At 33.7% G+C, this 14188-nt stretch overlaps 1 protein-coding gene across 3 annotated transcripts in view; it reads right to left on the bottom strand.

Annotated features, from left to right (window-relative positions):
* Positions 1-14188, bottom strand: part of LOC150100495 (FERM, ARHGEF and pleckstrin domain-containing protein 2-like) — a 726486-nt gene that overhangs the window by 581220 nt on the left and 131078 nt on the right. The window lies entirely within an intron of this gene.

The following is a 14188-nucleotide window of genomic DNA, read 5'->3' as shown; positions in this document are numbered from 1 at the left end:
TAATTCCTTATTTTTCCATAGTAATTTTTCAGCACAGAAACTAGGTTTTGATTATTATAAATTAGCAAGTTATAAATCAGAAAGTAAACATATTATTTCCTGATTATTATAAATTAGGAAGTTATGTGATATTGGGTAATAGCGGAAAATGATTATTAAAAACACTGTCAAACTACAAATGCAATATCAGAATAATATGTTTCGAATGTCTCCTAATCAATCAGAAAGATGGAAAAACAACACAAAGAATTTCTGCTTGTAAAATATTCAGTTATGGCATGAGGCACTTTAGTGTGCTGCCTGCTGGGCATATTCTTTTTGTCTGGTTCCCAGTGGGGGGTCAGTAATCTCCTTTAGCTTACAGCATATTACTGGGCAGAAAGGAATATTAGAAAGTATACTCAATATGCAACTCATTTGTGAAATGGCCAGCAGTAGCAGTAACATTCAGGGTAAAAAAAGGAAAGTTCGTGAGATGAAGAAAAGTTGGAGCCTTTGCCTTTCGAGCAGCTCTTGTTCTACCGATGAGGAGAGAAATCTTTCTAGCTCTGAAGATAGCGATTCTGCCTATAGTTTAGATATGTCTTCATGCAGAAAATGGGTGATCGCCACTGAACATACACCAGCTTGTCCACGGTTTCCATTCATAGGTAAGCCAGGAATCACTGAAGACTTTGACTCCAGCAACATTTTAGAATCTTTCTGTCTATTTTTAGACAATGATATTCTTTCCTTCATAGTGGAACAGACTAATCTTTATGCTTGCCAACAACATCAGCAAGTTGAATAGAGTTCGTATTCTCGCAGTAAACGTTGGAGCCCAATAGATATCAATATGCTGCTTACATTTATAGCACTCTTGATTTTGCAAGGCATCGTGAAAAAGCCCGCTCTCGAAATATACTGGTCTACAGACTGGATTCTGAACACGCCAATGTTTCATGATGTTATGACTGAAAAAACAATTCAGTCTCATCATGAAGTATTTGCATTTTCGGAATAATGAAGAATATGATCAGGCAACACATCCTTGCCCAGTCCTCAACAAAATTTATGATTTTCTGATGAAAATCCGTCAGAAACATAGATCACTATACATTCCTGAGAGTATCGATGAAAGTCTTATGCCATTCAAAGGTAGGCTGAAATGTAAGCAATATATTCCCCAAAAGAAAGCAAAACGTGGAGTGAAATTTTTTTATGCTTTGTGAATCCGAAAATGGATATCTTTGGGATTTCAAACCTTATATGAGAAAGCAGACTGTAATCGAGCATGATAAATATTCAGATCTCCCCTTCAATGCAGGCAGTAATGCAATTACTAGACCCTTTACTGGGTAAAGGTGATTGCATTACAATGGATAATTACTACATGTGTCCTGAACTCGCTGATTTGCTTTTACAGCATCGTACAGATAGTTATGGTACTGTAAATGCAATGAGATATGCCTCCAGATCTCGCATCAGGAAAACATCGAAGGGGGAAATCCAAGCTTATCAGCGAGGAAAAGTCTTTGCGCTACGTTGGAAAGACAAAAAAGATATTTTTCTGCTGTCTTCCCTGCACAATCCATCAAAGAAATCCGTTTCACGAAAGAAAAACCCACTGCTGTGCATGCATACAACAACACTATGTGTGGAGTCGACAGGTGTGATCAGCAGCTATCATTCTACTCTGTAATGAGGAAACAGCATAAAAAATATTACAAAAAAGTGTATGGACATATACTGGATTTTGTTATTTGGAACAGTTTCCTCCTGCACAAAAAGAAATGTTTGTCTACCATACCATATCTAGATTACAGAATAGAAATCGTGTAAGCATTGCTACAATGCATATGCTCCTTCTTCAGCAAGCAGGAAAGCAGGCCATCCTTCGAGATTTCTAAGGTTGAATGCTGCCAACTCCAACCATTATTCCGAGAATCTACCAGCCACGGTTAATAAAAAAAAACCTCAACGCAAATGCTATGTATGCAAAAAAAACAATATCAGAAGGGAGACAACAATCTGGTGCCCTGAATGTAAAACTGCTTTGTGTTTACCCTTGCTTTAGGGTATTCCATACTGTTCAAGATTTTTAAATTCTGAACAGTACGAAAACAAAAATGTTTGTTTTCAGGGCCATCAAAACAGTCCTTTTCAGGACTACAAGTATTGATAGAGAGATGCCTGTTTCCATTTCATCTTGAAGGCAAATTTTTTAAGTTATTTTTATAACACAGTGATATATTGTTCTTTCGAAATGTCTAATAATATATTTACGAAGGAATAAAATATCAATAAAAAAGCAGGTGCTTTCACTCTTATTTTAGGGTGTTCCATACTGTTCAACATCTATAAATTTTGAACAGTAAAATCAAAAATGTTTCTTTTCAGGGCCAACAAAACAGTCCTTTTCAGGACTACAAATATTGATCGAGAGATGCCTGTCTGTACTGTTTCCATTTCATCTTTCAAGTAAATTATTTCACAAAAAAATGAAAAATATAAATAATAAAATAAAATAAATAATTAAAATCTATAAATAATAACGTGAACATTTTCCCCTTGCCAACACACTACTATGCATAGCATTGATGTGATATAAGTTCCAAATTTCTTGTTTAGGAGATTTATATATATATATATATATCAGGGAGCTCCTTCCCCCCTGGCACCTATGCCCCCCCTCCAGAGTTCTGGGCTGGTAAGCTGGTAAGAGCCAATAAGTCAGTAAGACAAAAAACGTGATATAAAAACGTTTCAAATTTCGGCTTATCTTTTTATATATATAGAGTAGATATATATATTTTTATGAAGAATTGAATGACTAGAACCGAGATTTAAGTAGAAAGGTTTTAACATAAAAACACTACTAGTTTCGGCCTGTAACAGCCTTCATCAAGTGACATTATAAAAGAAAGAAAAAACACTAAACACTGAAGGTTAAAAGACTATGAACAACATAGAGAGTCTCTATACATAATTAGCATGAAAATGTTGTAGTTGTATTTAAAGCTGTTCTTTCGTTTGTTGCATTGTTAGGAGAATGCATACACACACACACACACACACACACATATATATATATATATATATGCACTCTCCCTACAATGCAACAAACGCGAAAGAACAGCTTTAAATGCCCCCACTGCAACACATCCTTGCCCAGTCCTCAACAAAATTTATGATTCTCTGATGAAAATCCGTCAGAAACATAGATCACTATACATTCCTGAGAGTATCGATGAAAGTCTTATGCCAAATGTAAGCAGTATATTCTCCAAAAGAAAGCAAAGCGTGGAGTGAAATTTTTTTATGCTTTGTGAATCTGAAAGTGGATATCTTTGGGATTTCAAACCTTATATGGGAAAGCAGACTGTAATCGAGCATGATAAATATTCAGATCTCCCCTTCGATGCAGGCAGTAATGCAATTACTAGACCCTTTACTGGGTAAAGGTCATTGCATTACAATGGATAATTACTACATGTGCTCCCACTGATGAGACATCAATAAAGGTCGAAACTGGTCTGGGTAGTGGCCCCTTGCCTTTAATACAAAGCATCATACATTTCCTCCAGGAGATGTGCTTTGCATTAAGGGTTATTAAGATTAGTGATCAGAGCTTATTCTACTTTTACCAAGAGTTGCCTTGGTCTTGTACTACGTACAGGGTCAGCTAGACTTGCAACACTTGCAGGCACAAACTTGACTTGTTTGTCTGTTTGCTTACTTGAGAAATGGAGTAAAACCAGGTTTAAAATAGCTTGGTATATTTAACACACACATATATATATATATATACTAGGGAGTTCTGCCCCCCCGTGGCCCCTACAGCGCCCAACCCCCCCGAGTTCCGGGCTGGTAAGCCGGAGACAAAAAACGTGACATAAAAATGTTTCAAATTTCGGCTTATCTTTTTATATATAGAGAGTAGATATATAATACCTTAATTATATTCCAAACAATCAATTCTGAATAGTAGGGTAAATCATTCTCTGAGATGTTTTATTTCTTAATTTTTGAAACATTCTGTGTACCACAATCTCGCCTAATGCAACTGTTTTTCAAATATGCCTATTATAAGATTGTTTCTGTAAATAAGAATACGGTTTGTCCGAAATTTTGTCTATTAAATTTTCATAGCAGTGTGTGAGAAAGATTAGAAATTTCCAACGTAGCAGAATAATTTTTTTTTTTATTAGAAAACAGCAAAGTTCGATAGATTGAACAATATTATTGCCTTATTACTTTTCTCCTGTGAGAGGAAAACTGTAAAATGTCACTTGTATAATTATAGCAGATTTTCTATTGGCAAAAATGGTAAGAAAATAATTATTTGCACTTTCATTTCAAAACACAAAGAAAGAACATTGTAAATTCACCCAATGAAAAAGAAAATACTACATTAAGTTAAAGGGAAATGGTAAATCCCATTTTATTTTATAGCCGGGTACGAAACTCGGATCGAAATTCATCAAATCCATAGAGTTTCATGACGAAAAAAAAACTATCGGCTAGCCCAAGTGTAAGTAATCACTTGGGTAGTACAACACCAGGGCAACTTCAAGCAAAGGTGGAGCAAGATCCGTCACTAACCTTAATATTCTCTCATAATGTAAAACACATCGCCTAAGAGATGTACGTATACTGTTTTACATTATGAGAAGAGGTCACTACCCAGACCGGTTTCAACCTTTTTTGAGGTCTCATCAGTGAGTAGGTAGACCTGGAATATCAAGGTTTTTAAGTGAACCGAACTTACATATACCTCTACTATAGAATTGCTGAACTGGTGTACTCCTATATTGTTATTACTACGATAATAAGCCAAAAGGCTATTTTACCGGCGATATAAGTTAAGTTAAATTATTACTACCCAAGTGATTACTTACACTTGGGCTCGCCGATAGTTTTTTCGGCATGAAACTCTATGGATTTCGATCCGAGTTTCATACCTGGCTATAAAATAAAATGGGATTTACCATCTCCCTTTAACTTAACTTATGTCGCCGGTAAAATAGCCTTTGGGCTTATTATCGTAGAAAATACTACATATTTTTCTTCTGTTATTATCTGGTTTTTCCTTGTAGTAGAAAGAAGAAATTACTGCACATATTTCTTTTGTCAATACAAGAGTGCAAAAATCTGTAAATTGATTACATTATAGCTGATAGAGAATTCATGCCTGAAAAAATATTTATGTAAGAGTTCTAACATCAGCAGATATAAATATAATGACATTTTCTTCTAGTTTAGATATGTGACCTTATTGAAGTAGTTAAACTTTTGCTACTATTTTACACTAAACTGCATGAGCATGTTCCCGAAATGATTTACGTTTGTAATAATTGCCTGCAGATTGAATAGGTCTCTAACCCTCCCCCCTCCAACCCAAAAAATAAATGATTATGTAAAAAATATGCACCTTTTCTCTTAAAAAATTCAAATCCTTTTTTCAAGATAATTGTATCAAATAATTTAGAATTTTTCGATAATAAAAGTGAAACTGATCACTCTAAATAAAGAAATCATTTTTGGCATAAATACGGCACCAGCCTGTAAAAGAAATGTCAGTTTTTCTGTGTTAGGATGTCTGAACAACTGAAAACGAAACAAGACATTCTTGCTTGAGGCAATTTAACGTAACTTCTTGGAAACTTTCTCTCTTGTGTTTCTCAAAAGCAGTAACAGTAATTGAAAACTTTAGCTTTTCCTCCAGCTAACAGGATTATTGTCGAGTATTTCTAAGACATATTTCAGAAATAGCAACCAGCAGCAGTAGAAGTAGTAATATTTGGATATTTTTTTAAAAGAAACAAAAATAATACAACTGAACTTTCTTTTGTGTAGTATGCATAAACAGGTTTACATAATGAAAATATAGCATAGTATTTCTAAATCTTAGAATAATTTCAGCAGACCGCTGAACAGCAGATTTCAGATGCAAAGAAACAGTACAGAATTAGAAACTTCTAATATACAACAATATTATTGCTTTAATTTTTTTGTCAAAACGGTAAACTGAAATAAGATATTTTGAATACTATCTGAAAGCTTTGAAACCAGTAGAAATTTAAAGTAGTTATGTAACTGAGTTCCAGTCCAGGAGAGGAGGGGGGGGGGGGGGGTTGCAGTAAAAAATCTTAAAATTGAGCATAAATTTTGAATCATTCCATACAGGATATCCTTCCTATTATATTTTCAACATATCTACAGTGGTTAAGCACTGGATATTATAGTAATGTGCATCCTAGAAAAAATGAAGAAAAAAATCTGTTGCAATTTTAAGCAAAAGAAGACAAAGAGTCTCTGATAAAATATCATTGGATATAAATTTTTGATACTAAAAAAGACATAATCGGAAACTGAGTAATGCAGTTTATAATCATTTGTTGTTCATAAAAAAAAAAAATCAAATTTTTCAAAATTTACATAACAGATTTTAACTTCTTTATTCACTTCCAGACTTCTTTCACTTACTATTCTTAACAGTCTAATCACATCTCTTGTTCTCCTACCCTTCCTGAAACCAAACTGATCTTCTCCAAGAAATTCTTCCACCTTAGATGCAATTCTTCGTGTTAAGATTCTCATAAGTATTTTTGATGCATGGGAAATGAGGCTTATTGTTCTAAAATCCTTGCAGTTCACTGCATTACTTTTCTTTGATATAGATATAAATATTAAGGTCAAAAAATCTTTTGGTAATTCTCCTTTGTTGTAAATTAAATTTATTATTTTGGTTATTTCTTCAGTTCCTTTCTTCTGAAGTTGTTTCAGGAATTCTGCAGGTAATTTCATCTATTCCTTCTGCCTTTCCACATTTTAGTTCTTTAATGGCCATTTCTACTTCTGTCTTCAAAATCTCTGGGACTAGATCATCTTCATTTATCTTCTTTATATCTTCTAATGGCAACTCATTTGGTCTATTTTCATTGTCATATAGATCTTCAATGTATTTCTTCCATCTCATTAGGATTTTATCTTCTTCAGTTATGATTTCTCCATTCTTATCTTCTATGCCTCTAGCTCAAATTCCATTTCTCTTGTGATTTATGCTTCTTGCTTTTTCATACAAAAGATCATACCTTCCCACTCTCATAATTTTCCATTTCTTCACAGTGTTTTTTAAGTCAATCTTCTCTACTTCTTTCTGCTTCCCTTCTCAATTTGTCACTCAAGGTTCCATATTGTATTTTCCCTTCTGGGGTGTCTTTATTTTTCCATTTTCTTCTTTCTTCCATTAGAGAAATCATCTCATTAGTTATTCAAGGTTTTTTATTCTTTTAGCTCTTACATATCCAATTTCTTCTTCTGCAATCTTCTTCATTTTCTGGATCTTCAGTTTTGACAAAACTTGTTTCCTCTAATTCTTTCTCCGATCTATTTCCAAATTCCTTGGTATTTTTTAATTTCTCTAAGTTACATTTTTTTCCTTTTCATAGCTTCTTTTATTTTCTTTAGTTTCATGTTTATTTCTATGAATAGTAGGTTGTGGTCAGAGTAAATATCAGCTCCAGAATACGTGCATGCATTTTTTTACGCTATTCTTGTATCTTTGCTTTATTATAATGTAATCAATTTAATACCTTTCCATATCTCCTGGTTTTTTCCATGTGTATAGTCTTCTCTTAGATTTTTTAAACAAGTATTCATAATTATTAGCTTATTTTCTTTACAGAATTCCACTAACCTTACCCCTCTCTTATTTCTATTACCTAGTTCATATCTTCCTACTACACTCCCACAACTCCATTCCAGTCTCCCATTATAATGATATAGTCTTTTCTTTTTTCTTCCTTAATTAGTTCTTGTAATTGTTCATACATTTCCTCTATTTCCTCATCTGAATGGACACTTGTTGGCAGTCCTGCATTATTGTTACATCCACAGGTTCAGCCTTCAATTTTACTACCATAATTTCTTTTTAAAGTGGGCTTTTTAAAGTCACTTTAAAAAGAAATCACAGTCATACTCTATCCCTCTGATATTATAAGAATAAGTGTAATTACTTTTATGATTTGCTTCCTTTCATTTCCTTGGTTTGATTATTGTTTCAAGTCTTTTAATTGACTAAAGATGGTGAAATGATTTTTCTAGATATAGAAATATTCTCTCTCTCTCTCTCATTCCACTTAAAATTCTCACCTTAATTTTTGTTCTCCAAAAAGTGTGTCATGAGAAGAACCAAGCATACCAAAACTGGATTCCAAAATGGGATCCTGAAAGGAAATAACTGTCATATGATTAGCAGGATGATACCTAATGAAAATGAAGACCAGAAACAATCATAGTACATTAGAATTGAAGGGGCTGGGTTTGTGACATCAGTCAAATTGAGACCACAAACTGTATCGCTTTATTATTATTATCCCAAGACCCAATGGAGTCAACAACTCATCTAGGAGGTCAATTTGTCATACACACAGCTCATCATTCTGTAGCATAAAACATTAAAATTCTCTGCAGACACCATGCTCTCAGACAATGCATTCCAATTGTTCACAACACTCCATGCAAAAAGCTGCTTCTTACTCCTTTGCTCACATCCTCCTCATACAGCTTCCAGGTATGACCTCTTGTTCTTCCCCAATCCCCATCATTTAAAAAACCTCTTCAGCATTAATCCTATAACAATGCTTTGCCAACTTGTACATCTCTATCGTATCACTCCTCTTCCTGCTATCCACTAGACTGTAAATTGCATCTTCTATTCCTTTATTCCTAACACTCTTTGCATATAAACATAAGGTATCAGCAAGTTGTGATTGATAAGTGTAAGTACTTATCAATTTGATATCATAACATAATGTACATGAAAATACAAGAATGAATGAATCTAATATCCAACTCCATGTGATCTACTTTGACTATCAACTTGTCATATAGTAATCTATTTCCAAAGTCTAGGTATATTAAAATAAAGAGCCAAAAGTCTTCAGTTCGGCGATGTAAAATTACATAAGCAAAGTGGATATTAAATTATTTCAGAGCCAAATGTAAAACTAGTTCAAAACAGCTGTCAGGAGAGTGAAACCTGGTCAAAAATGGACTAATAAAAGGCAAATATATAGAAGTTTGGGCAGTGCCTATGTCTTTTAAGTAGGCCACACTAAGGCAACTCAGCGATGCCAAGGAATGTATTCCTGCAAGCTCTCTGGTCAACTTAAGAAACTTTCATAGTTTTTATGTTTAGCTTTGAAAAAATGATGGATTTAATATCCACTTTGCTTATGCAGTCTAAATATACTACTGTGTATTCATATTCCATGTCAAATGCTGCTATCACCCTATTACAATAAGTAAGTCATCAGCATCTTTTTGAAGGGTAGATCATGCCTCAGTAACTTACTCACGTTTTATAACACAGTGACGGCTGAACTGGATAAGGGTAATGGGTTTACAGTGATTCTACTGGACCTTGCCAAGGCCTTTGACAGGATACCACATGTTACTCTAATCAGTAAACTGGAGCAGATGGGGATGGATATAGGGATGGTGAGATGGATAGGAGGGTGGCTGATGGAGGGATACCAGAGAGTATCTCTCCATCCTTTATTCAGCAGTGGAGTCCAAAAGACAGCTTGTAACTAGTGGTGTGCCACAGGATTCTGTTCTTGGACCACTACTTTTCAATTTGTTCATTAACGATATAGGAAAGGATCTGAGAGGAAGTGTTCACTTGTTTGCTGATGATGTAAAGTTAGGTAGAGCAATTGTGAGTGCACAGGATGTCAAAATTTTGCAGGATGATTTGGATAGTTTGGAGGACTGGGCCAGGGAAAATGGATGTCAATTTAATGTGACAAAGTGTAAGGTTATGCATTTTGGAGTGAAAAGATTAGCAGCAGTATATCACATTGGTGGAACCGTACTGCAGGAGATTGATGAGGCCAGGGATTTGGGAGTGTTGGTGGATAGGGAGTTGAAGTTTAGGGGGCACATTGCAAAAGTGGCCAAAACAGCTCATCAAATCACTTGGTTGCTGAAAAATACTTTAACACTTTCAACAAGCAGAGACAAACAAGTTATTGTTCCTCTATATCGAGCCTTGATAAGACCCCATCTAGACTACTGTGCCCAGATATGGGTGCCAGGGTTTCTCCTTGATGGGGAGGAGGTGAAGAGGATCCAGAGACGAGTGACCAAGATGATAGCAGGGCTGTGGAATGAACCTTATGAGAAAAGGTTGAAGATTTGTGGGTCGCAAAAATTGGTTGATAGGCACAAAAGGGGTGATATGATTGAGACATTCAAATTACTGAAGGGTTTCTATACGATTAATCCAGAAGATATTTTTAAGAATAGGATTGGTGGTGGGAGGACTAGGAGCCATACATGGAAGCTGGGCAAGAGTGTGGTAAGCAGGGGTGTTAGAACTAGGTTTTTTAGTTGGAGAGTGGTGAATGAGTGGAATAAGCTGCCATCGTCTGTTGTGGGTGCTATGACCGTAAATGAGTTCAAGGCGAGGTATGATAGATACTGTGTGAATGTCGAATAGTTGCTCTTGATATGATGTTAGGGCCTCCCTCAATGAGACTGTCGACTCCTTGGAGTTGCCCAAGATAATAATAATAATAATAATCATTATCATCATCATGCTTTTCAAGGATTTAGGCCTGTTCTGGACTTAGAAGTCGTTGAATCTCTTTAGAGGATGCCCTGATTTTCTTTTTTCTAATGGCTTGTTTTCATTCTTTCAATGTGTTCCATCCATTTATGTTTATATATTTTTTCTATTACTGATTCCTGGTTTAATTCATTCATAATTTCTTCATTTCTTTTGTGATCAAATAGAGTATATTTTGCAGTTTTTCTCATAAACTTCATTCCAGCTGTTATTAATCTTAGTTTGTCTTTTTGTCTTATTGTCCATATTTCACTTCCATACAATAGGACTGGTAGGGCTAATGTATTATATACTTTTAATCTAGTTTGTTTATGAACTAGGTTACACTTGTTATTTTTAAATATTTTGCAATTTTTAGGTTTATACCTTTTCCATTTCCATATGAAATCATACATCCTAGGTAGTTAAATGAATTCACCTGTTCTAAAATCTTGTTATCTATTACTATTTTAGTTCTTACTGGATCTTGTCCTTTAAAGGCCATCGATTTTGATTTCTCTGTTGATATTATCATTCCAAATTTAAATTTAAAATATCTTTGAGTAAGTTATCTTCAGAATTTGTAATTATTATTTGGTCATTGGCAAAAAGGAGAGTGTTTAAGTTCACAGTAGGAGAAAGTTTAATACCTTGCTGGAAATTTTTATTCCATTTTATTATTATTTCATTTAGATAAATGTTAAAAAGAGTTGCAGAAAGGGGACATCCCTGTCGGACTCCTTGGTTTCTCTCTCTTGTATATGATAGCTCATGATTTAATCTTATTTGTATTTGATTATTTTCATATATAGTTATGATAGCTTTTAGAATATTATTTGGTATTTCTTTTAATATGTTAAATAAAATACTTTTAATTTTATCAAATGCTTTTTCAAAGTCAATAAATGCAATATGTGTGTTTCTAAATTGTATTATCTTCTTTTCTCTATTATTAATTTTAGGCAAAAGGCCAGGTCTATACATGATCGGCCTTTTATAAATCCATTTTGTACTTATAAAACAGAGCCTTCAGAATATTTTATTAGTTTGTTATTTAAAATTCTGCTATATATTTTGTAACAGGAATTTAGAATACTTATACCTCTATAATTTTTAGGTCATCCCTACTACCTTTATTAAAGATAATGATCACTATTGCTTTTTTTCATTCTATTGGTGGGTTACTTGTTGAAAAGGTTTTATTTAAAAATAACAAGAGTCTTTCTTTAAATCTTATTCCTGCATATTTATATAATTCTGAACCTAACTTATTGAACTTAACTGAACCTAACTCTCCAGGTGATTTTCCATTTGTTTCTTTTGGGACGATTTCTAATACTTCTTTAGTTATTTCCTTTTCTTTTTCATTAAATGTTTGGCAGTTATTTTTTTTTTTAAAGATTTATCTATCCACAATTCTGTATAGAAATTTAGATAATAAGTAAGTACATTAATAATAAGTACATTACTAAAACATGACCTCCCTTTAGCAAATCTGTGTTGTCTGTCAAAGATAATACCATTGTTAACAACCCAATTCCGGATCCTGATTCTTACCAGCCTCTCAAACACTTTACACACAACATCTGACACATAGATTGGCCTATAATTTGATGCTTGGATTTTGTCGCTTCCTTTATGAAGCAGTACAATATCTTTCAATCCTTCCGCTCCTTTGGAACTTACCCAATTTAAGATTTATATTAAACAAATATGCCAAGGCAGATGTCAACTCCCTGGCACATTCCTTCAAAATATGTGGTGATATATCATCAAGTCCCACAGCCTTATTAACATCAAGTTTGCTTAATTTCCCATATACCTCTTCTTCACTCACAGTCAGTTTCTCTTTCTCTTCATCCCCTGCTCTAAAATTCTCCATGATGTCACATTCACAAGGTTAAAAGGCATTTATCAACTGCTCATTAAATATCTCAACTATATCTTTCACAGCAGCTGTCCTTATACTATTTTCTCCAATCAATGCCATCCTACCACAATCATTATTTTTTCTTTCTGCTGGCTATATATCGAAAGAATTCCCTAAGATTTTTTTTTTTTGGCTTCATTAGCAAACTGCTAATGAAGACCCTTCTCAAAACCTTCTATCCAGTTAAGATATGAACATAATGTGATCTCTATTTGGCCTCCTGGCTCAGACACATTAGACCCTTTTCTCGCTTATCTCAATAGTCTTCATCCTATACCATAGGTTACCAAAATGTCTGGTACCGCCCCCCCCCCCCCAGTGGGCACTGAAGCCTTCTGGGGGGGGGGGGGCTATAGTGGGATCAGAAGCATTTGGGGGCATTCAGGTGGTCTAGGGGTCGGTGGCTCTTTATAGAAGAAATTAATAATATATATTTAAAAATTAATTATTTTCGTGATTTTGCGATTAGATAATCATTTAAAATTTAAATATTGCATTTTAATTCATCTTATGCCCGTCTTACACGATCAATTTTTTTTATCAATTTTCTATTTCAATTATTTAATCATTTGAAAATTTACCATGTCAGATAGAAATAGATGTCAATTTTCTATGTCAATGAGAAAATAGAGCATGTATATATGTATGTATAATAGGTTATGTTTACAGTAGCAAATATATTCGTTATATTTAATTTCAAAATATATATATAAAATATATAAAACCACTTTTCTAATTGATTTGTACAAAAATAACCCAATTTTATTTAATTTAATATTACGAGTAAAAATAATAATAGCAAGAAAGAAATAAAATCGTAAATTTTAGTTAGCCTAGTCAGTACTAACTTATATGCTAACTAGGAGGAAAAAACAAAGCAAATATTATTCGAAACTTATTATACTGTTTTCTGTGGTTATGTTTTGTAGGTTTGTTGTTTATATCTTGTGTAATTATTTTATTCATTAATTATTATTTATAATTATTTGGACAATGTCGTGGTTGGACGAACAAAATGCACTTGCGTGCAAAATAAAAAATTGAACGTGTCATACAGGATATTTTAACTTCTATTTTTTATATACTTAAAAAATTTACTCATTTTTTGCTATTGTAAAAACTGATCGTGAAAAATATCAAACGGCTTGAACGTGGAAAGCTGTTATAATGGGGGGGACGTTACAAAATTTATGTCTTGCAAAGTGGGCGGTGGCCCGAAAAAGTTTGTGAATCTATGTCCTATACTAATAATAAACTACTAAACACATCTCCTAAAAAATATTCCTACACATCTAGTGCAAGTTGTTGAATAACAACTGTAACAAATTTGGCATGAAAATCAGCAATAAAAAGTTTTGTTTACTACTTCGTTTCTTCTGTTGGTCCCTTTTTATTGCCTTCATTCTATCATATTTTTTCCATAATACCACCTTTTACTGCTGTGATAACTTCACATCAGTATTCAACCATTTCACTTCTAAATATCACTTTATTCATGATGCTAGTTAAGTGGAAGTGCACACATAGTCAGACCACTAGTCCATTCTCCTTAAACAGAAAGAGAGTGCACATATAATTACTTCCTCTATTACCATTCTTAAGATGTTATTCAGATCTGAAACTCTTAACAATAAGTCCTCTATATCACTGTTTCTGATCTT

This window comes from Typopeltis vanoorti, chromosome 13 (genome assembly GCF_054136105.1).
Source record: "Typopeltis vanoorti isolate ZY-2024b chromosome 13, IOZ_Tvanoo_1.0, whole genome shotgun sequence".
NCBI classification, from domain to species: Eukaryota; Metazoa; Arthropoda; class Arachnida; order Uropygi; family Thelyphonidae; genus Typopeltis; species Typopeltis vanoorti.
Note: the sequence above shows the minus strand (reverse complement) of the source record. Positions and strands in the feature narration are given on the sequence as shown.